Source organism: Apodemus sylvaticus, chromosome 15 (genome assembly GCF_947179515.1).
Source record: "Apodemus sylvaticus chromosome 15, mApoSyl1.1, whole genome shotgun sequence".
NCBI classification, from domain to species: Eukaryota; Metazoa; Chordata; class Mammalia; order Rodentia; family Muridae; genus Apodemus; species Apodemus sylvaticus.
In genome coordinates, this window is record NC_067486.1 from 42,632,743 (window position 1) to 42,652,731 (window position 19,989).

Genomic DNA, 19,989 nt, shown 5'->3' on the forward strand with positions numbered 1-19,989 from the left:
AGGAGTGGTATAGCAGGATGTTTCGGGAGTGACATGCCCAGTTTTCTGAGGGACTGCCAGACTGATTTCCAGAGTGGTTGTACCAATTTGCAACCCCACCAGCAGTGGAGGAGTGTTCCTTTTTCTCCACATCCTCGCCAACATCTGCTGTCTCCTGAGTTTTTAATCTTAGCCGTTCTGACTGGTGTAAGGTGAAATCTCCGGGTTGTTTTGATTTGCATTTCCCTGATGACTAGTGAACTTGAGCATTTTTTAAGATGTTTCTCCGCCATCTGAAGTTCTTCAGGTGAGAATTCTTTGTTTAACTCTGTACCCCATTTTTAATAGGGTTATTTGGTTTTCTGGGGTCTAACTTCTTGAGTTCTTTGTGTATATTGGATATTAGCCCTCTATCTGATGTAGGGTTGGTGAAGATCTTTTCTCAATTTGTTGGTTGCCGATTTGTCCTTTTGATGGTGTCCTTTGCTTTACAGAAATTTTGTAATTTTATGAGGTCCCATTTGTCAATTCTTGATCTTAGAGCATACACTATTGGTGTTCTGTTCAGAAACTTTCCCCCTGTACCAATGTCCTCAAGGGTCTTCCCCAGTTTCTTTTCTATTAGCCTCAGAGTGTCTAGCTTTATGTGGAGGTCCTTGATCCATTTGGATTTGAGCTTAGTACAAGGAGACAAGGATGGATCAATTCGCATTCTTCTGCATGCTGACCTCCAGTTGAACCAGCACCATTTGTTGAAAAGGCTGTCTTTTTTCCATTGGATGTTTTTAGCCTCTTTGTCGAGGATCAAGTGGCCATAGGTATGTGGGTTCATTTCTGGATCTTCAATCCTGTTCCATTGATCTGTCTGCCTGTCACTGTACCAATACCATGCAGTTTTTAACACTATTGCTCTGTAGTATTGCTTGAGGTCAGAGATACTGATTCTCCCAGAATTTCTTTTGTTGTTGAGAATAGTTTTAGCTATCCTGGGTTTTTTGTTATTCCAGATGAATTTGAGAATTGCTCTTTCTAACTCTGTGAAGAATTGAGTTGGGATTTTGATGGGTATTGCATTGAATCTGTATATTGCTTTTGGCAAAATGGCCATTTTAACTATATTGATCCTGCCAATCCATGAGCATGGGAGGTTTTCCCATTTTTTGAGGTCTTCTTCCATTTCCTTCTTCAGAGTCTTGAAGTTCTTGTCATACAGATCTTTCACATGTTTGATAAGAGTCACCCCAAGGTACTTTATACTGTTTGTGGCTATTGTGAAGGGGGTCATTTCCCTAATTTCTTTCTCAGCCTTCTTGTCCTTTGAGTATAGGAAGGCCACTGATTTGCTTGAGTTGATTTTATAACCTGCCACTTTGCTGAAGTTGTTTATCAGCTGTAGGAGTTCTCTAGTGGAGATTTTTGGGTTACTTAGGTAGACTATCATCTGCAAATAATGATAGTTTGACTTCTTCCTTTCCAATTTGTATCCCTTTGACTTCCTTATGTTGTCTAATTGCCCGAGCTAGTACCTCAACTACAATATTGAAAAGATAAGGAGAAAGTGGGCAGCCCTGTCTAGTCCCTGATTTTAGTGGGATTGCTTCAATTTTCTCTCCATTTAGTTTGATGCTTGCTACCAGTTTGCTATATACTACTTTAACGATGTTTCGGTATGGGCCTTGAATTCCTGTTCTTTCCAAGACTTTAAGCATGAAAGGATGCTGAATTTTGTCAAATGCTTTTTCAGCATCCAATGAAATGACCATGTGGTTTTTTTCTTTGAGTTTGTTTATGTAGTGGATTGCACTGATGGATTTCCTTATATTGAACCAACCCTGCATCCCTGGGATAAAGCCTACTTGATCATGGTGGATAATCGTTTTGATGTGTTCTTGGATTCGGTTGGCAAGAATTTTATTGAGTATTTTTGCATCGATGTTCATAAGGGAAATTGGTCTGAAGTTCTCTTTCTTTGTTGGATCTTTGTGTGGTTTTGGTATCAGCGTAATTGTGGCTTCGTAGAAGGAATTGGGTAGTGTTCCTTCTGTTTCTATTTTGTGGAATAGTTTGAAGAGTATTGGTGTTAGGTCTTCTTTGAAGGTCTGATAGAATTCTGCACTGAAACCATCTGGTCCTGTGCTTTTTTTGGTTGGAAGACTTTGTATGACCCCTTCTATTTCTTTAGGGCTTATGGGACTGTTTAGATGATCTATTTGGTCCTGATTTAATTTTGGTATTTGGTATCTGTCTAGGAAATTGTCCATTTCCTCCAGATTCTCCAGTTGTGTTGAGTATAGGCTTTTGTAGTAGGATCTGATGATTTTTGGATTTCCTCAGTTTCTGTCGTAATATCTCCCTTTTCATTTCTAATTTTGTTAATTTGGATACTTTCTCTGTGCCCTTTGGTCAGTCTGGCTAAGGGTTTATCTATCTTGTTGATTTTCTCAAAGAACCAGCTTCTGGACTCGTTGATTCTTTGTATGGTTCTCTTTGTTTCCACTTGATTGATTTCAGCTCTGAGTTTGATGATTTTCTGTCTTCTACTCCTCCTGGGTGAAATAGCTTCTTTTTGTTCCAGGGCTTTCAGGTGTGTCATTAAGCTGCTAGTATATGCTCTTTCCATTTTTTTTTTTTTTTGGAGGCACTCAGGGCTATGTTTTTTCCTCTTAGCACTGCTTTCATTGTGTCCCAAAGATTTGGGTATGTTGTGCCTTCATTTTCATTAAATTCTAAAAAGTCTCTGATTTCTTTCTTTATTTCTTCTTTGGCCAAAATGTCATTGAGTAGAGTATTGTTCAGCCTCCATGTGTATGTGGGCTTTCTGTTGTTTTTGTTGCTATTGAATACCACTCTTACACCATAGTGTTCTGATAGGAAGTGTGGGATTAGTCTGATCTTCTTGTATTTGTTGAAGTCTGTCTTGTGACCAATTATATGGTCGATTTTGGAGAAGGTACCATGAGGTGCTGAGAAAAAGGTATATTCTTTTGATTTGGGGTGAAATGTTCTATAAATATCAGTCAAATCCAATTGGTCCAAAGCTTCAATTAGTTTTACTGTGTCCCTGTTTAGTTTCTGTTTTTCTGATCGGTCCATTGAGGAGAGTGGAGTGTTGAAGTCCCCACAATTATTGTGTTAGGTGCAATGTGTGCTTTGAGCTTTAGTAAAGTTTCTTTTACGAATGAGGGTGCCCTTGCATTTGGCGCATAGATGTTCAGAATTGAAAGTTCTTCTTGGTGGATTTTTCCTTTGACCAGCAAGAAGTGTCCCTCAGTGTCTCTTTTGATGACTTTAGGTTGAAAGTCAATTTTATCTGATATTAGAATGGCTACTCTGGCTCGTTTCCCAAGACCATTGGCTTGTAAATTTGTCTTCCAGCCTTTTACTCTAAGGTAGTTTTTGTCTTTGACATTTAGGTGTGTTTCCTGTATGCAGCAAAATGTAGGGTCCTGTTTCCTTATTCAGTCTGTTAGTCTATGTCTTTTTATTGGGGAACTGAGTCCATTGATGTTAAGAGATATTAAGGAATAGAGATTATTACTTCCTGTCATTTTTGATGTTATTTTTATATTTGAGTGATTATCTTCTTTTGGGTTTGATGAAGGAAGGTTACTATCTTACTTTTTCCAGGGTGTAGTTTCCTTCCTTGGATTGGAGTTTTCCTCCTATTATTCTTTATAGAGCTGGGTTTGTGGAAAGATATTGTGTAAATTTGGTTTTGTCATGGAATGTCTTGGTTTCTCCATCTATTATGATTGAGAGTTTTGCTGGGTATAGTACTCTTGGCTGACATTTGTGTTTTCTTAGAGTCTGCATGAGATCTGCCCAGGATCTTCTAGCTTTCATGGTCTCTGGTGAGAAGTCTGGTGTGATTCTGATAGGTCTTTTTTTATATGTTACTTGGCCTTTTTCTCTTACTGCCTTTAATATTCTTTCTTTGTTTAGTGCATTTGGGGTTTTAATTATTATGTGGCTGAGGTATTTCTGCTCAGGTCCAGTCTGTTTGGAGTTCTGTAAGCTTCTTGTATATTCATGGGCATCTCTCTCTTTAAGTTGGGAAAGTTTTCTTCCATAATTTTGTTGAAGATATTTGCTGGCCCTTTAAGTTGTAAATCTTAACTCTCATCTATACCTATAATCCTTAGGTTTGGTCTTCTCATTGTATCCTGGATTTCCTGGATGTTCTGGGATACAAGCTTTTTGCATTTTGCATTTTCTTTGACTGTTGAGTCAATGGTTTCTATGGTATCTTCGGCAACTGAAATTCTTTCTTCCATCTCTTGTATTCTGTTGTTGATATTTGCATTTATGGCCCCTGATTTCTTCTCAAGGTTTTCTATCTCCAAAGTTGTCTCCCTTTGTGATTTCTTAGTTGTTTCTACTTCTGTTTTTAGATCCAGGATGGTTTTTCTCAGTTCCATCAGTTGTTTGTTTGTGTTTTCCTGTAATTCTTTAAGAGATTTTTGTGTTTCCTCTTTCATGACTTCTGCCTTTTGACTCAAGTTCTCCTGCATTTCTTTAAGTTTTTTTGCATTTCTTCTTTATTGGCTTCTATCTCTTGAGCGTTATTCTCCTGCATTACTTTTAGTGGTTTTTGTGTTTCCATTATACGGGTTTCTAGCCTATTCTTGTTCCCCTGTATTTCTTTAAGATATTCATTTATGTCCTTTTTGTGTTCTTCTAGCAGCATCATGAACAGTGATTATAAATCCAAATCTTGTTTCTCTGGTGTGTTGGCATAACCAGGACTTGCTGATGTTGGAGTGTTTGGTTCAGATGCTGCCATATTGCGTAGATTTCTGTTAGTAGCGTTCCTGCGTTTGCCCTTTGCCATCTTGTTCTCTGGAGTTAGTTGGTCTTGTCCCTGGCTGTTGTTTGGGCCTCCTGAGGGGCTCTGGGGCTATTACTGAAACACTATATGGCTGGGTTTCCCCTGTAGCAGATTGTTGATGTGCTGTCCTCCTCTTGCGTGCCCTTGCAGCTCTAGTGTGCTTTGTCCCAGATTGTGTCTGTGAACCAGATGGAGCCCGTTTGCACCTTCAGGGAGTGTTGATGGTGTATGTTGCCAGGACCTTTTCCGTGTGCTGATCACTCTGCTGGGCAGCCGATCTCCCAACCAGGGTGGTGCACACAAGGCTAGCCTGGCTGCTCAGGCCCTGGGTCCAGGTAAAAGCCTGAGAGGCCAAGGTCCGAGCAAAGTTCCCCTCGGGCTATGACTATTAATTGGGTCTGTCAGATGGCCAGGATGGCAGCCTGTGCATGCTCCCTGAGAGTGCTGGGAGAGTCTGCTGGGCTAACAACCTCCTGGGCGGGTTGACACAGAGATGGCTCACCAAGCCGCCCAGTTCTTGGGGTCAGTCCAGGTCCTGTTGGGGCCTAGACCCCCACTTTGTTAGCCTCAGGCTATGCCTGTTAGCCAGCTTTGCCTGCTAGAGCTCTCTGGCGTCCTGTAGGCAAAATGGTGGCGCGCGGGCCGGGCAAAAAAAACCTCCTGGCTGAGTTGGCATCCCTATGGCCCCCCTAACAGCCCAGGGCCTGGGAGCAGGCCCACACCCGTCGGGCTTAGACCCCCCCCCCCCGATGTTGGCCTCGGGTTATGTTTGTGTACCTCAGTCTGTCTGATCTCTCTGGAGTCCGAAACCAAGATGGAGGTGAGTCTCTCGTGACTGGCGGGAGGCAGAGTTCTGAATTGACTTCTGTGTGGTGAAAGGCACCGTAAATCCGAGCTGCTTGCAGCCCGGCTGGCCAGCGAAGGTCTGTGGTCATGGGCGCAGGGCCTAACTGAACCCTGTGTCGCCTTGGTTCCACTGCTGATGGCCCTTCAGCTGGACCAGCCACTGTTGCACTCATAAGTTTTCCTCTTAGCACTGCTTTCATTGTGTCCCAAAGATTTGGGTATGTTGTGCCTTCATTTTCATTAAATTCTAAAAAGTCTCTGATTTCTTTCTTTATTTCTTCTTTGGCCAAGGTGTCATTGTGTAGATTATTGTTCAGCCTCCATGTGTATGTGGGCCTTCTGTCGTTTTTGTTGCCATTGAACACCACTCTTACTCCATAGTGATCCGATAGATAGGAGGCATGGAATTAGTTCGATCTTTTTATATTTGTTGAGGACTGTCTTGTGACCAATTATATGGTCGATTTTGGAGAAGGTACCATGAGGTGCTGAGAAAAAGGTATATTCTTTTGTTTTAGGGTGGAATGCTCTATAAATATCAGTCAAGTCCAATTGGTCCAAAGCTTCAATTAGTTTTACTGTGTCCCTGTTTAGTTTCTGTTTTCCTGATCAGTCCATTGAGGAGAGTGGAGTGTTGAAGTCACCCACAATAATTGTGTTAGGTGCAATGTGTGCTTTGAGCTTTAGTAAAGTTTCTTTTACGAATGAGGGTGCCCTTGCATTTGGCGCATAGATGTTCAGAATTGAAAGTTCTTCTTGGTGGATTTTTCCTTTGACCAGCAAGAAGTGCCCTTCTGTATCTCTTTTGATGACTTTAGGTTGAAAATCAATTTTATCTGATATTAGAATGGCTACTCCGGCTCGTTTCCTGAGACCATTGGCTTGTAAAATTGTCTTCCAGCCTTTTACTCTAAGGTGGTTTTTGTCTCTGACAATGAGGTGTGTTTCCTGTATGCAGCAAAATGTAGGGTCTTGTTTCCTTATCCAGTCTGTTAGTCTATATCTTTTTATTGGGGAGTTGAGTCCATTGACGTTAAGAGATATTAAGGAGTAGTGATTATTACTTCCTGTCATTTTCGATGTTATTTTTATATTTGAGTGGTTATCTTCTTTTGGGTTTGATGAAAGAAGGTAACTATCTTACTTTTTCCAGGGTGTAGTTTCCCTCCTTGGATTGGAGTTTTCCTCCTATTATTCTTTGTAGAGCTGTGTTTGTAGAAAGATATTGTGTAAATTTGGTTTTGTCATGGAATATCTTGGTTTCTCCACCTATTGTGATTGAGAGTTTTGCTGGGTATAGTAGTCTTGGCTGACATTTGTGTTCTCTTAGAGTCTGCATGAGATCTGCCCAGGATCTTCTAGCTTTCATGGTCTCTGGTGAGAAGTCTGGTGTGATTCTGATAGGTCTTCCTTTATATGTTACTTGGCCTTTCTCTCTTACTGCCTTTAATATTCTTTCTTTGTTTAGTACATTTGGGGTTTTGATTATTATGTGAGGAGAGGTATTTCTGCTCAGATCCAGTCTGTTTGGAGTTCTGTAGGCTTCTTGTATAATCATGGGCATCTCTCTATGTTGGGAAAGTTTTCTTCCATAATTTTGTTGAAGATATTTGCTGGCCCTTTAAGTTGTAAATCTTAACTCTCATCTATACCTATAATCCTTAGGTTTGGTCTTCTCATTGTGTCCTGGATTTCCTGGATGTTCTGGGATACAAGCTGTTTGCATTTTGCATTTTCTTTGACTGTTGAGTCAATGGTTTCTATGGTATCTTCAGCATCTGAGATTCTTTCTTCCATCTCTTGTATTCTGTTGTTGATATTTGCATCTATGGCCCCTGGTTTCTTCTCAAGGTTTTCTATCTCCAAAGTTGTCTCCCTTTGTGATTTCTTAGTTGTTTCTACTTCTGATTTTTAGATCCTGGATGGTTTTGCTTAGCTCCTTCACTTGCTTGTTTGTGCTTTCCTGTAATTCTTTAAGAGATTTTTATGTTTCCTCTTTCATGACTTCTGCTGCTTGACTCACTTTCTCCTGCATTTCTTTATGTTTTTTTTTTTTGTGTGTGTGTGTGTTTCTTCTTTATTGGCTTCTATCTCTTGAGCCTTATTCTCCTGAATTTCTTTAAGTGATTTTTGTGTTTCCATTAATCAGGTTTCTAGCTTATTCATGTTCCCCTGTATTTCTGTAAGATATTCATCTATGTCCTTTTTGTGTTCTTCTAGCAGCATCATGAACAGTGATTTTAAATCCAAATCTTGTTTTTCTGGTGTTTTTGCATAATCAGGGCTTGCTGATGTTGGAGAGCTTGGTTCAGATGCTGCTATATTGCCTAGGTTTCTGTTAGTAGCGTTCTTGCGTTTGCCCTTTGCCATCTTGTTATTTCTGGCGTTAGTTGGTCTTGTCTCTGGCTGGTATTTGTGCCTCCTGTGAGGCTATATGGCTATTTCTGCAACACTGGATGGCTGGGTTTCCCCTGTTACAGATTGCTAATGCGCTGCCCTCCTCTTGGGTGTCCCTGCAGCCCTAGCGTGCCTTGCCCCAGGCTGTCTGTGTCAACCAGGGTGTGCCCGTTTGCTCCTTCAGTGAGTGCTGATGGTCTATGCTGCTTCGGGACCTTTTCTGAGTGCTGGTCACTCTGCTGGGCAGTCTATCTCCCAACCGGGTTGGTGCACACAAGGCTAGCCTAGCTGCTGAGGCCCTGAGTCTAGGCAAAAGCCTGGCAGGCTAAGGCCCGAGCAAAGTTCCCCTTGGGCTATGAGTGTTAATTGATTCTGTCGGGTGGCCAGGATGGCGGAGTGCGTGTGCTCCCTGAAAGTGCTGGGAGAGTCTGCTGGGCTAACAACCTCCTGGCTGGGTTGGCACACAGATGGCCTACGGAGCAGCCCAGGGCCTGGGGTCAGTCCAAGTCCTGTCCATCTTAGACCCCCTGCTATGTTAGCCTTGGGCTATGACTCTTAGCTGACTTTGCCTGCTAGGACTCTCTGGCATCCTGTAGTCAAAATAGCAGAGTGTGCACCGGCCGGGCAATCAACCTCCTGGCCTGGTTCGCACACCGATGCCCCCTCCCCCCCCCCCCCCCCCCGAACAGCCCAGGGCCTGGGTGCAGGCCAATGGCGTTGGGCTTAGACCCCCGCGATGTTGGCCTTCGGTTATATTTGTGTACCTCAGTCTGTCTGATCTCTCTGGTGCCCGAGATCCAAGATGGCAGAGAGACTCTTGTAACTGACTGGCGGGAGGCAGAGTTCTGATGTGGCTTCTAGGTTCCACTGCTGATGGCCCTTCCGCTGGACCAGCCACTGCTGCAGCCGCCACTGCTTGTACTATATTTTCTTTACCCATTCATCTGTTTAGGGACATCTAGGCTGTTTCTAATTTCTTACTATGATGGACAGAGCAACTATGAACACGATGAACAAGTGTCTCTGTGATAGGATGAAATGTCTCTTGGGTGTATGTTCAAGAGTGGTGCCTTAGTTTGGATTTTGCTGCTGTGAAGAGACACCATGACCAAGGCAACTCATAAAGGCAAACATTTAATTGGGGCTGACAGTTTCAGAGATTTTAGTCCATGGTTGGAAACATGGTAGAGTGAAGGCAGACATGCTGGAGGAGGAGAGAGTTCTATATCTTTATCCAAAGGCAGCCAGGAGGAGACTGGAATTCCACACTGTGGAGAGCTTGAGCATAGGAGACCTCAAAACCCACAGTGACACTTCCTCTAACAAGTCTATACCCATTCTAACAAGGCCACACCTTAGTGCCACACCCTATGGGCCAAGCATCCAAACACATGAATCTATGAGGGCAAAACCTATTCAAGCCAGCATTATTCCACTCTCTGGTCCCAACAGGCTTGTAGACATAATGTAAAATGTATTTTTGTCCAACTTCAAAAGTCCCCATAGTCTATCACAGTCTCAACAATGTTTAAAAGTCCAAAGTCTCTTTTGATGTTCATGAAATCTCTTAACTGTAATCCCCTACAAAATCAAAATAAAAAGGCAGATCACATACTTGCAACATCACAGGATACATATTCCCATATGGAAGGGAGCATATGTTCCCATAGTAAGGGAATACTGGACCAAAGCAAGACCGAAAACCAGCTGGGCAAATATCAAACTCTGCATTTCCGTATCTGATGTCAAAATCCCTTCTGATTCCTAACTCCTTTCAGCTTTGTTGAGTGCAATTCTTTCTCTTGGGCTAGTTCCACTTTTTCTTAGAAGCTTTCCATGTTTGATCAAAATACTCTTCATAAGAATTAACTATAGAATAGAGTCTGTGCTGAACTGTTTTAAGATTTCCTTTGTCAATGTGGTTAATCTGAACCTCTTCACTTTAGCCTCTGGAAGACTTTTTGGATAAGGGCAAAATGGCCACATTTTTCACCAAAATATCACAAGAAAAACTCTAGGCAACATACTAAAATTCTCCTCTGAAACCTCTTGAGTCAGGCCCCCATAGTTCAAATCAGTCTCAACATCACTGTCTACTCAACATCACATGCTTTTACTAGGATGGCCCATTAAGTCTCATGTAAGCATTCCACCGCTTTCTTAATCTAATGTCCCAAAATCCATATTCCTTCAAACATAAGCATGGTCGGGCCTATCACAGCAATACTTCAATCCCTGGCACCAACTTATGTCTTAGTTTAGGTTTTACTGCTGTGAAGAGACATCACGACCAAGGCAACTCTTATAAAGGCTTATAAAACATAATTGGGGCTGGCTAAATTTCAGAGGTTTAGTCCATTATCATCATGTTGGGAAGCATGGCAGCTTGCAGGTAGACACGGTGCTGTAGGAGCCACAAGTTCTCCACTGAGCAGAAGGTAGCCAGGAGGAGAGTAGAATTCCACACTGGGTAGAACTAAGCATAGGAGACCTCAAAGTCCACACCCAAAGTGACTACCTCCTCCAACAAGTCCACATCTACTCCAACAAGGCCTTATCCTAAAAGCACCACTCCCTATGAGACAAGTATTCAAACATATGAGTCTGAGAGGGCCAAACCTCTCAAAGTACCACAATCGGGTACAGCTGGATCTTGAGGTAGAACGATTCTTATCTTCCTGAGGAACCACTACAATCAATTTCACAGTGGCCCCTCAGCAATGTGTGAGTGTGAGTGTTTCCCTTATTCCACATCCTCACCACTATGAGTGATCTTTTTTTTTTTTTTTAATCTTGGCCATGTTGTTAATATGCGATTTTAAAGGGATTTTGATTTGCATTTCCCTGATGACTTATGAAGTTAACGTGTGTTTCTCAGTCATTTGAGTTTCTTCTCTTGAGAATTCTCTGTTTAGATCTGTACCTTATTCTAAAACTTGGTTTACTTGGGTTTTTGTTTTTATATCCAGCTTGTTGAGATATGTATATCTTTTGGCTATTAGCCCTCTATTGGATATGAAGTTGGTGAAAATCTCCCATTCTGTAGGCTTGTTTTTCCCAAACGGTGGCTCAGTGGTTAAGAGCACATGCTGACAGACAAAGAGAACATTTAAATAATTAATTTTTTATAAGCAACTACATGTACTTTAATTCAATGAGAAATTTCAGTAATGAAACTAGCCAACCAACAAGCCAATCCTTTACGTTCTACAAGTGAGGAATGTTGTGTAATGAGGGAGAGTGTGGTTTCGGAAAAATTGGCAAAAGAAAGTTCTCAGGCTGTCACCTGTTATAGGTGTGGTTTGAAGTTTGGGGACAGTGGGGATGATATTAATATTTAATAATCTAGATAAATTATTCCAAGTGGTTGTTGTTGGCTCTGAGCCAACAGATGCTTCAGACACTAATAAATTATTATTTATTGGAACAATTAGTAGTGTTATTTGGCAGAGGGTGAAGAATTAGCTTTTATTCGCAGATGAGTAATGCAACCTCCCATCAGAGTCCAAAATGTTACATGCCAGGATTAATTCAGACTGACTGGGGTTAGTGTGCCAGATAATGCCTCCACTTAGGCGAAGCTTTAGTGGGACTGAAAGCGTAAGAAAAAGCATGGAACATTGACAGGGGAAGTCAGAACTCCATTACTGGAAGCCAGATAGTAAAGACCAAGTGTTGGCCTGGTGAACATTCTCTTATAAGAATGGTCTGGAGGAACTGCTTTGTCAATCCTCTTTCCACAGTCTTCTGTGTTTCTGGGAATCACATCTTATTCACCTGGTCAAATGCACAGTGTCCTTGTGAAAATCACACATGTGAAGAGATTTGAATGGCCTTACTACCCTTTCTCATCAGAGACTCAGAAACCCTGCTGAGTGTGAGTCACTAAGTGACTTCCAGTGTGGAATCAAATGATCATTGCTCCTTCCTTAGTTTCTCTTGAAATGAAAATGGCCACAAAGAAGAAAATAGTCCCCTACACTTCCTACCTCACCTGGAACAGGGCAATCACCCAATACTGAGTGCTCCCCGCCCTGCCCAAAAATACATTTCTGAAGAGGTAAGGGGGGATTCAAAATCAACCAAAATTGCCATAGGGCTCAACTTGGGATGCTACCCTAGGGAAAGCAATGGATTCATGTTCTTCCTTTGTAGGAAATGAAATATTTTGAACCCCACAGGTAGGTGTGTTTTTGATGGCAAAGCTCCTCTGGTCTGTTTCATCCTGCCTTACCACAGCCAATAGATTCTCTTATTGTTTTTAGAAACAATCAAAATGTTCTGATGTTAAATGGTAGCATAATTGTTAAACAATTATGCAATTCGTAGAAAAGCCATATCTGTTTCCTTATACTCTGCTTTAATCTATATGCTTTATGTCTTTTTTTTTGTAGCCTCCTCTAAATACAGAAATAAGCCAGCATCAGCAGTATATCACCCTCAGTTTCTATTTTAGAGCTCATGTAACCAAGATTATTTCCTTATCTTCGCCATCCAGGTTGGCTAAATGGAGACTAAGGAAGATCTGCTTCCCAACAGTTACATTCGCAAAAAATGCGGAGCAAGAACAGGAATCGGGAGAGACAGGAGCTGGATGGACACCATTCTCTCTACATAAACCGTGTATTGTAATCAGCCTTGCTTTTGTTTTGCTTTTGATCAGCATTCAATACATGCATTATAATGTTTATGGTTCCATGTTTGTTGGAGTACTTACATGGAACTATTTTGTTTTTGTCTTTGGAAGCACTTTGGATGACACGTTTCTTTCACATACACACACGGTATTATCATCGGAATCATACACAGAAATCTTTGTTTTAATAGCTATGTGGATGGTCTCCAGACTGCTGAGTGTGCTGCATCTTGTAATTCATTAAAAATGGAGCAGTGAGAATAAAAGAATCTAGAAACCTCAAGACTTTGTTTTCGTCATTGAGTTCTAGAACATTCTCATATGACACAAAAACAGCTGAGTAATTCAGAAATACCTTTCTGGGAGACATTCTGCTGGAGACAGACGTAAACCCCTCCTCCCTGCTAGGGAAAGCAGAGGATGAGGTCCAATGGGAGTGTGTCTTCTCATGTACTGAATTTCTAGACAGGCTGAATAAGAGATTCTTCCAGTGCTATGTGCTGCTCTTGCAGCTTGTTCCAAGTGTTTTATAAAAACCTTAGACCCCCCAAATGGGTGCAGTAGGGGCATGCATGCCTAGCAACTAACCAACAGGATTTGGGATTCATTCCACAGCAGGGAAGCCTAGCTAACTACTCAGAGCAGGTGGAATCACGGTTATTGGAGGAGAATCTACAACCACTAATATACTGAACCAGTATAATTCTCACAATTAATAAATATTTGTCCTTATACCCACAGTTAAGTGTAGTCTCAAAAAATACTCTTTGGTTTAGTGACTCACCAAAGAAAGTCATACGGTTCCATGTGTACTTGTGTTCATGGCTGGGCATTTCCTATAGTGAAAAAGATACAAAGCAAAGTTTCAAATCGAGCCTGCACAAAGGCAGTACTCAACCTTCCTAATGCTGAGACCCTTTAAGATAGGTCCTTATGTTGGGATGAGCCCTATCATAAAATTGTTTGCCTTGGTGCTTCATAGCTATAATTTTGCATCATAATGCAAATGTCTGATATACTGGATACCTGATATGCAACCTGAAGGGTTTGTTCCCGGGTTTTGGCACCAATGAAGGGGGCATAAAAAGAGAGAGGGGGGTTTTAGGGAGTGTGGCATGGCAGTGTGGGGGAAGGGGGTGCCCAGGCAGGCCTATGCCCAGGCACCTCTTTCCCCTGAGGGACCACACGCACACAGACATGGTATAGAATAGAGTTTATTCAGGGGAGAGGATAGGGGTTAGAGAGACAGAGAGAGAGGGGCGCAGAGAGAGAGAGAGAGAGAGAGAGAGAGAGAGAGAGAGAGAGAGAGAGAGAGAGAGTAGATAGTAGAGAAGTGGAAGAGTGGAGGCCGGCCATGACCATGTGGAGAGAGGGGGGAGGGAAGGAGAGCCCAAGAGGGGTATAGAGGTGAGAGCACCAAGAGGAGCAAGAGGAGAGGGATGAGAAAGAGGAGGGTCAAGTAGCCCCTTTTATAGTGGGCCAGGTCTATGGGGCGGGGCATACATGGCTGTTGCCAGGTAAGTGTGGGGTGGAGCTTAGACAGAATACCAACACAACCCTGTGAGAGGATCAGTTCCCCAAAAGGTCATGAACACAGCTGATCTAGAGGGGGAAACCTGGCTCACTCCTCCAACAGTTCTCTTCCCTTCCTTAATCACAGGAAGTGACAATGCCTGTAAGGAAAGCATTCCCTAGGGAGAGTCCCCAAGGGAGTCAGTGTCAAAAGGCTGTGTGGGGCACTTATCACAGAGGCAGCCTTTATCAGGACAGTAACACAATTCTAGAATCCCAAAGAAAATCTATTTTGTGACATGTAATTTCTAGGTCTTTAATATTCTTCCAAAGACTGTGTTGAAGGGTTGCTAAGGTTTTCTTTGGGAGAATTATATAGGTCCTAGAAATTTTAGTTTCACTGTACCTGAGGGAAATCATGCTGATGGGTGTGTCATTTGAGAAGGGAATGGGATCCCAGTATTGCTTCTCACTTTCTGATTGTCATGAGCAGTTTTTTTCCCCACCACATGTTCTTGCCACATACGTTTTTCTGTGTCACAGTAATGGAAAGCTGACAAACATATGATATAAATAACATTGATTATACAGCTTAGGCTACTTATACCTTAGACAAAGTTAAATCTCTGCAGACACTAGATACTATTAAATGTGCCACCAAACACCTAACCTTGCTAGCAGCTATTTCTTTTTCTTTTCTTTTTTCTTTCTTTCTTTTTTTTTTTGTTTTTTGTTTTTTTTTGGATTTGGTTTTTTTTCCAGACAGGGTTTCTCTGTGTAGCCCTGGCTGTCCTGGAACTCACTCTGCAGACCAGGCTGGCCTTGAACTCAGAGATCCACCTGCCTCTGCCTCCCAGAGTGCTGGGATTACAGGCGTGCGCCACCACTGCCCGGCATTAGCAGCTATTTCTTATGATTTCAGATCTATCCCATTACTGTATTATTATAGTGTCTGAACCTCAGCCAAAATCGCATAACCCAGACAGATATTATCAGTCCTACACCATGTTGCAAGCATACCTTATCTTCAGTACTAGATGAGTATCAAGTATATAGTTCCCGAATTTAAAAATTTTGAATAAATTTGGCTATCTGTGTTATTTTTGAAACAATTTGACTTTATCATTACATTTTTATATTACATTTTTTAACCTACAAGAGGCATAAGTTTAAGTATAGCATGCTGTGTGTGTGTGTGTGTGTGTGTGCTCTCCTTTCCCCATCCCCAAGGGCTTTTAGTTTCATTTTTCATATAATAAAATCGATGAGTTACAAATCGGATGCTTTACTTCTCAAATGTGTTTGTTTTTATTTGGATTTTTGGGTGGGTCAGAAGGGGTCAGGAAAAGTAGGGAGCAGAAACAAACATTTCCACAGGAAAACACATTTTATATAGTTTAAGAGTGAAAAAGACCTTATGATCAGGAATTTTCAAAACTGTTCAGAATGTGGTAATATCACCTCTAGCTTGGTAACTTCTTCAGAAAGCAGCCTGGGGGAGACCAGACTGTATCTGGGACAACAAGGTTCAATAATCAGACTACTTAAGGAAGTTAGATTGGTGAGAAAATTATTTGGGCTCCCCCCTCCTGCTTTTGCAAACTTCAAATAATATGAAAATTGAACATTAACAGCCATAGTCATCTCAAAGAAGAATTTCATATTCTAATCTCTCAGGAAGAGATGGAGAAGCCCCATCCCTCACAACGTTTTCTCTTATCTCACAGATTTTATGAGGACACAAAACAGAACTCTCAGGAACAGACTTAGCACCTGTAGTAGTTAATTTTGAGTGTGGATTTGGTAGATCAGTGGACTTTGGATTAGCCTTTGTTTCTAAATATGTCTGTGAAAGTGTCAATGAAAGCAGTATTTGCATTGATAGATGAAGGTGGGGGATGGTAGTTTATGGAAGCATCAAATGTAAGAATTGAGTTTGTAGGAATAAATAAAGAATGAGAGTTTAGAAGATGTTAACAACTGGCAAAGCCTTAGCTTACCTGAAATGTGGCATCTTTAGAACTGTTCACACATTGATCAAGATATAGGATCCAGAAACAAAATGACCAGAGTTAGGGGCAATGCAGATTATGTACTGCAAGCTGGGTCTTTTGTAGCTAAGGGCAGAATGCTGACACTGGGTGTCATTGTTGGGCTGCCCAGGGAAGCTGGGTTGATGGTCAAGGCCAGGGAGAGCAGCAAAGTCTTGAGGCTGAGGGACCAGCTGGGCTAGTGCTGGAGGCTCTGGCACAGTATGTAGTTGATTTGAGGTCTGCTGGGAGAGATGGCTTAGAGACCAAGGTAAAGTCAAGGAGTGTAGAAAAACATTTTCCTTGGAAGCACATTTGAAACGTTAAGGATCATGGTCCTATAAGTTGTGAAGAGGAGTCCCAAAACCAGGGAAAGGAAGAGAGACCCCACCCTTATGAATAGGCAATATGCAGGAAGACTTGGGCTATTAGTTGATAAAAAATATTTATTTAGAGTCTGTTTGAGAGTTCTGGAACGGAGCCAGGTAAATTTAGATTGGCTGCATAAGGTTATTTGGGGGAACAGCTGTTATCTGAAAGCAGGGTGCTGTTATTTGGGGGAGAATACAGTTTGAGAGGCTTCTGTTACATCAGAGTAGACTTACCCAGGGTTGTTCAGGTGGGTTCTGAAATTGAGATATTTTAAGAACATGGATGATTGGGGAGGCTCTTGTCAAGCAACCAAAGGATGATATGAGGTTTGAGGTTGGAGTGGAAAGGTTGAGATAACTTGCCTTTGGTTCCAAAAAAGGGGCTTGGATGATCAAGGGGACAAGTGGTTAGTAGTAGGTGTTGGACATTGGCATTTGGGGGTATCAATGGCAAGAGGGATCATGACTAACAGAGGGCTTTGAAGAAGGGTGTGAAGAAAACAGTGGTGGGCATTGAAGGAGGAATCAGGGAAGTTCAGGAGAGAAACTTTGTTGGATGACCTTGATTCATGTGAGGCTTTGGCCATGAGATAGAGGAGAGGAGAGAGAGAGAGAGAGAGAGAGAGAGAGAGAGAGAGAGAGAGAGAGAGAGACAGAGACAGAGAGAGACAGAGAGACAGAGAGAGACACAGACACAGACACACAGACAGACAAACATCACAGACAGAGAGCAAGAGAGAGAGAGAGACAGAGAGAGAGAGAGAGACAGAGAGAGAGAGACAGAGAGACAGAGAGAGACACAGACACACAGACACAGAGAGAGAGACACAGACACACAGACAGACAAACATCACAGAGAGCAAGAGAGAGAGACAGAGAGAGAGAGAGAGAGAGACAGAGAGACAGAGACAGAGAGACAGAGAGAGACACAGACACAGACACACAGAGAGACACAGACAGACAAACATATACAGGCAGAGAGCAAGAGAGAGAGAGAGAGAGAGAGAGCTCATACAAGTGTTTGTTGGAGAGGAGATGGCTTTGTTTTCATTATCTTTTGTAATTGGGAGTGTAGGATTTGCTTAGAGTGTTTGATGTTTGAGAACATCTGCACAGTTAATGAATTTAGCGGGGAGGGGGGGAAGGGGGGGTCAGATGGTGGTGGATGTTTGGCAGTCATTTGGACAGAAGGAGCATGAGGAGAGAGGTTAAATTTATTTTGATTGGGAATGGTTGGCAGTGGGGAACAGGTCATTCTGAGAGAACAAGAGGGAGGTGAGGATGTAGATGCCAAAGGGAGTTATGAGAATATCCTGTGCTGAAGGAGGGTTAAGCATGCCGTTATTGGAGTTTTGTAATAGGATAGCCAGGAGGGGAGTGGGATGAGCCCCTCCCCCAAACACCTAGTCCTTTACAAACCACAGTCATTCTCCAGGAGCTAGTCTGCCATGTTTCTCTGGGCTGCTGCTTCTTCCACAGAGCAAACGCATCAGATTCATCCCCCAATAGTTTTGGCTGTTCGTAGTTTATTTTGCACAATTTCTTTCAGGATCAAAGCAGAACAGGGCTGCATTCTTGCCTGCCATGCCTGTTACTAGAGTTGGCTCACCCACAATTCTTAGAAAGAAGCTCCATTTCAACCAGAGTTTCAACTTGAGTTACTAAGTAACTGTCTCTTTAAAAAAGAAAAACCCCAGGTTCAGCAGGATGTCTAGACCATGACCCTAAGGTGAGCCCCTTCAACACTTGAGTCTCGACAGCAATCTAAAGAGGAGACTTATCCTAGAGCCAGCCACTGTAGCTCATTGCCCAAAATTGTTCCATCTTTCCCTTATTATGCAAGCAATATCCTAAAATATTAGCCAATGCTCATTCTGTCTCTGTAATCTTACTTATCTGTTGCTTGCTCAGAAAACAAGAACAAAACAACAATATGATGGCCCTCTCAGTAGAAAAACCCTGAGAGTTGAGACAATTGTTATTTGTGCCTCTAAAAACCCTCCCTTCCACACTTTTGCAGTAGCTCTGAGATTGAAAAAAGAGGCTGTTTTTTACAATGTTGCTATAAATAAAGTAACATTGTTTTTAGTCTTTTAAATTGAGAAAAGTTCCATTGGGTGGTTTTTCCCTGAGGGTCTTGAATTCTGTGACACTAACAGTCTCTGGGCCAGCACCATGTCCTTTGCTGGGCAATGTGGCCCCATCCTGAACAAATAATCTTTACCCCAAGCACACCTTCTCCTAGGGAAAAAACATACACTACATGCTCAGAGGTCACCTGCATTGTTTGATTATTTGTGTCTTTTCTGAACTGTTAGAGAGGATTTAATGCCTTTCAGAAACTTGGCGCTCTATTTTTCCCCTCCAGGATACATGACTCATCACAAATATTGTCACATTTACCTTTAAGTGACCCTGACAGACATGCTTTCGTTGCCTTTTTCACTTGTGCTTTATGGCTTTATTGACTTACAAATCCAATTTTATACCCATGCCAATCCATCAGTGATGCAAACCCTCTCCTATTTCTTAAAGATAACATCCCAGTGCCAGGCTCAGCAAAGACAGGGAGCCTTCCCTCATAGCTGTCCTCTGAATACAACTGTCCCAGGAAAACGGGCGTCAGGCTCATTGTAGGTGGTGATGTCCCTGAGCCCTCCCTCATCAATCACAAATATCACTAATCCCTCAAAAAATGTCCTACAGAGGTGGTAAGATGGCTCAGTGATAAAGAGCTCTGTCTGCTCTTCCAGAAGTCTTGAGTTCAATTCTCAACAAACACATGGTGGCTCACAACAATCAATAAGGAGATCTAATGACCCCTTCTGGCATGTATGTATGCCTGCAGACATAACACTCCTACATTAAATAAATAAATAAATAAATAAATAAACCTTTCTTTTTTTTAAAAAAGAGAAAAAGAAAAGAAAAAGAAAACTTGCCACAGTCTTGCCTAAAGACTGATCTTACAGAAGCATTTTCTCTATTGAGCATCCTTGCTCTCAGATGACTTCAGCTTGTGTCAAGTTGACATAAAACTAGTCAGTACAGCTTCCTATACCACATAAGGAAAGGTAATCACAGATGTTATTTCCTCACATGAATGTCTCAGAATACATTATAGGAGGCCATGCAACCATTCTTCCCAATTCATCTTTAATTTAATTAGGCCCCATTTGGGTACTAGGTTTCCTGTCTTACTTTTACCTAAAGAAATATAAACCCTGTTCCTTCATTATATATACAAGCTCATTCTTCAAAGGCACCTGGGGCTCAGTAGCAATTCTTATCATTTACAACAAAGGCCTCACAACAGACATCACAGCCTTCCTGTTATATCATACCAACCTTGCTACCTAAGGATTGCAATATATTCTGTAGTCTATAAAC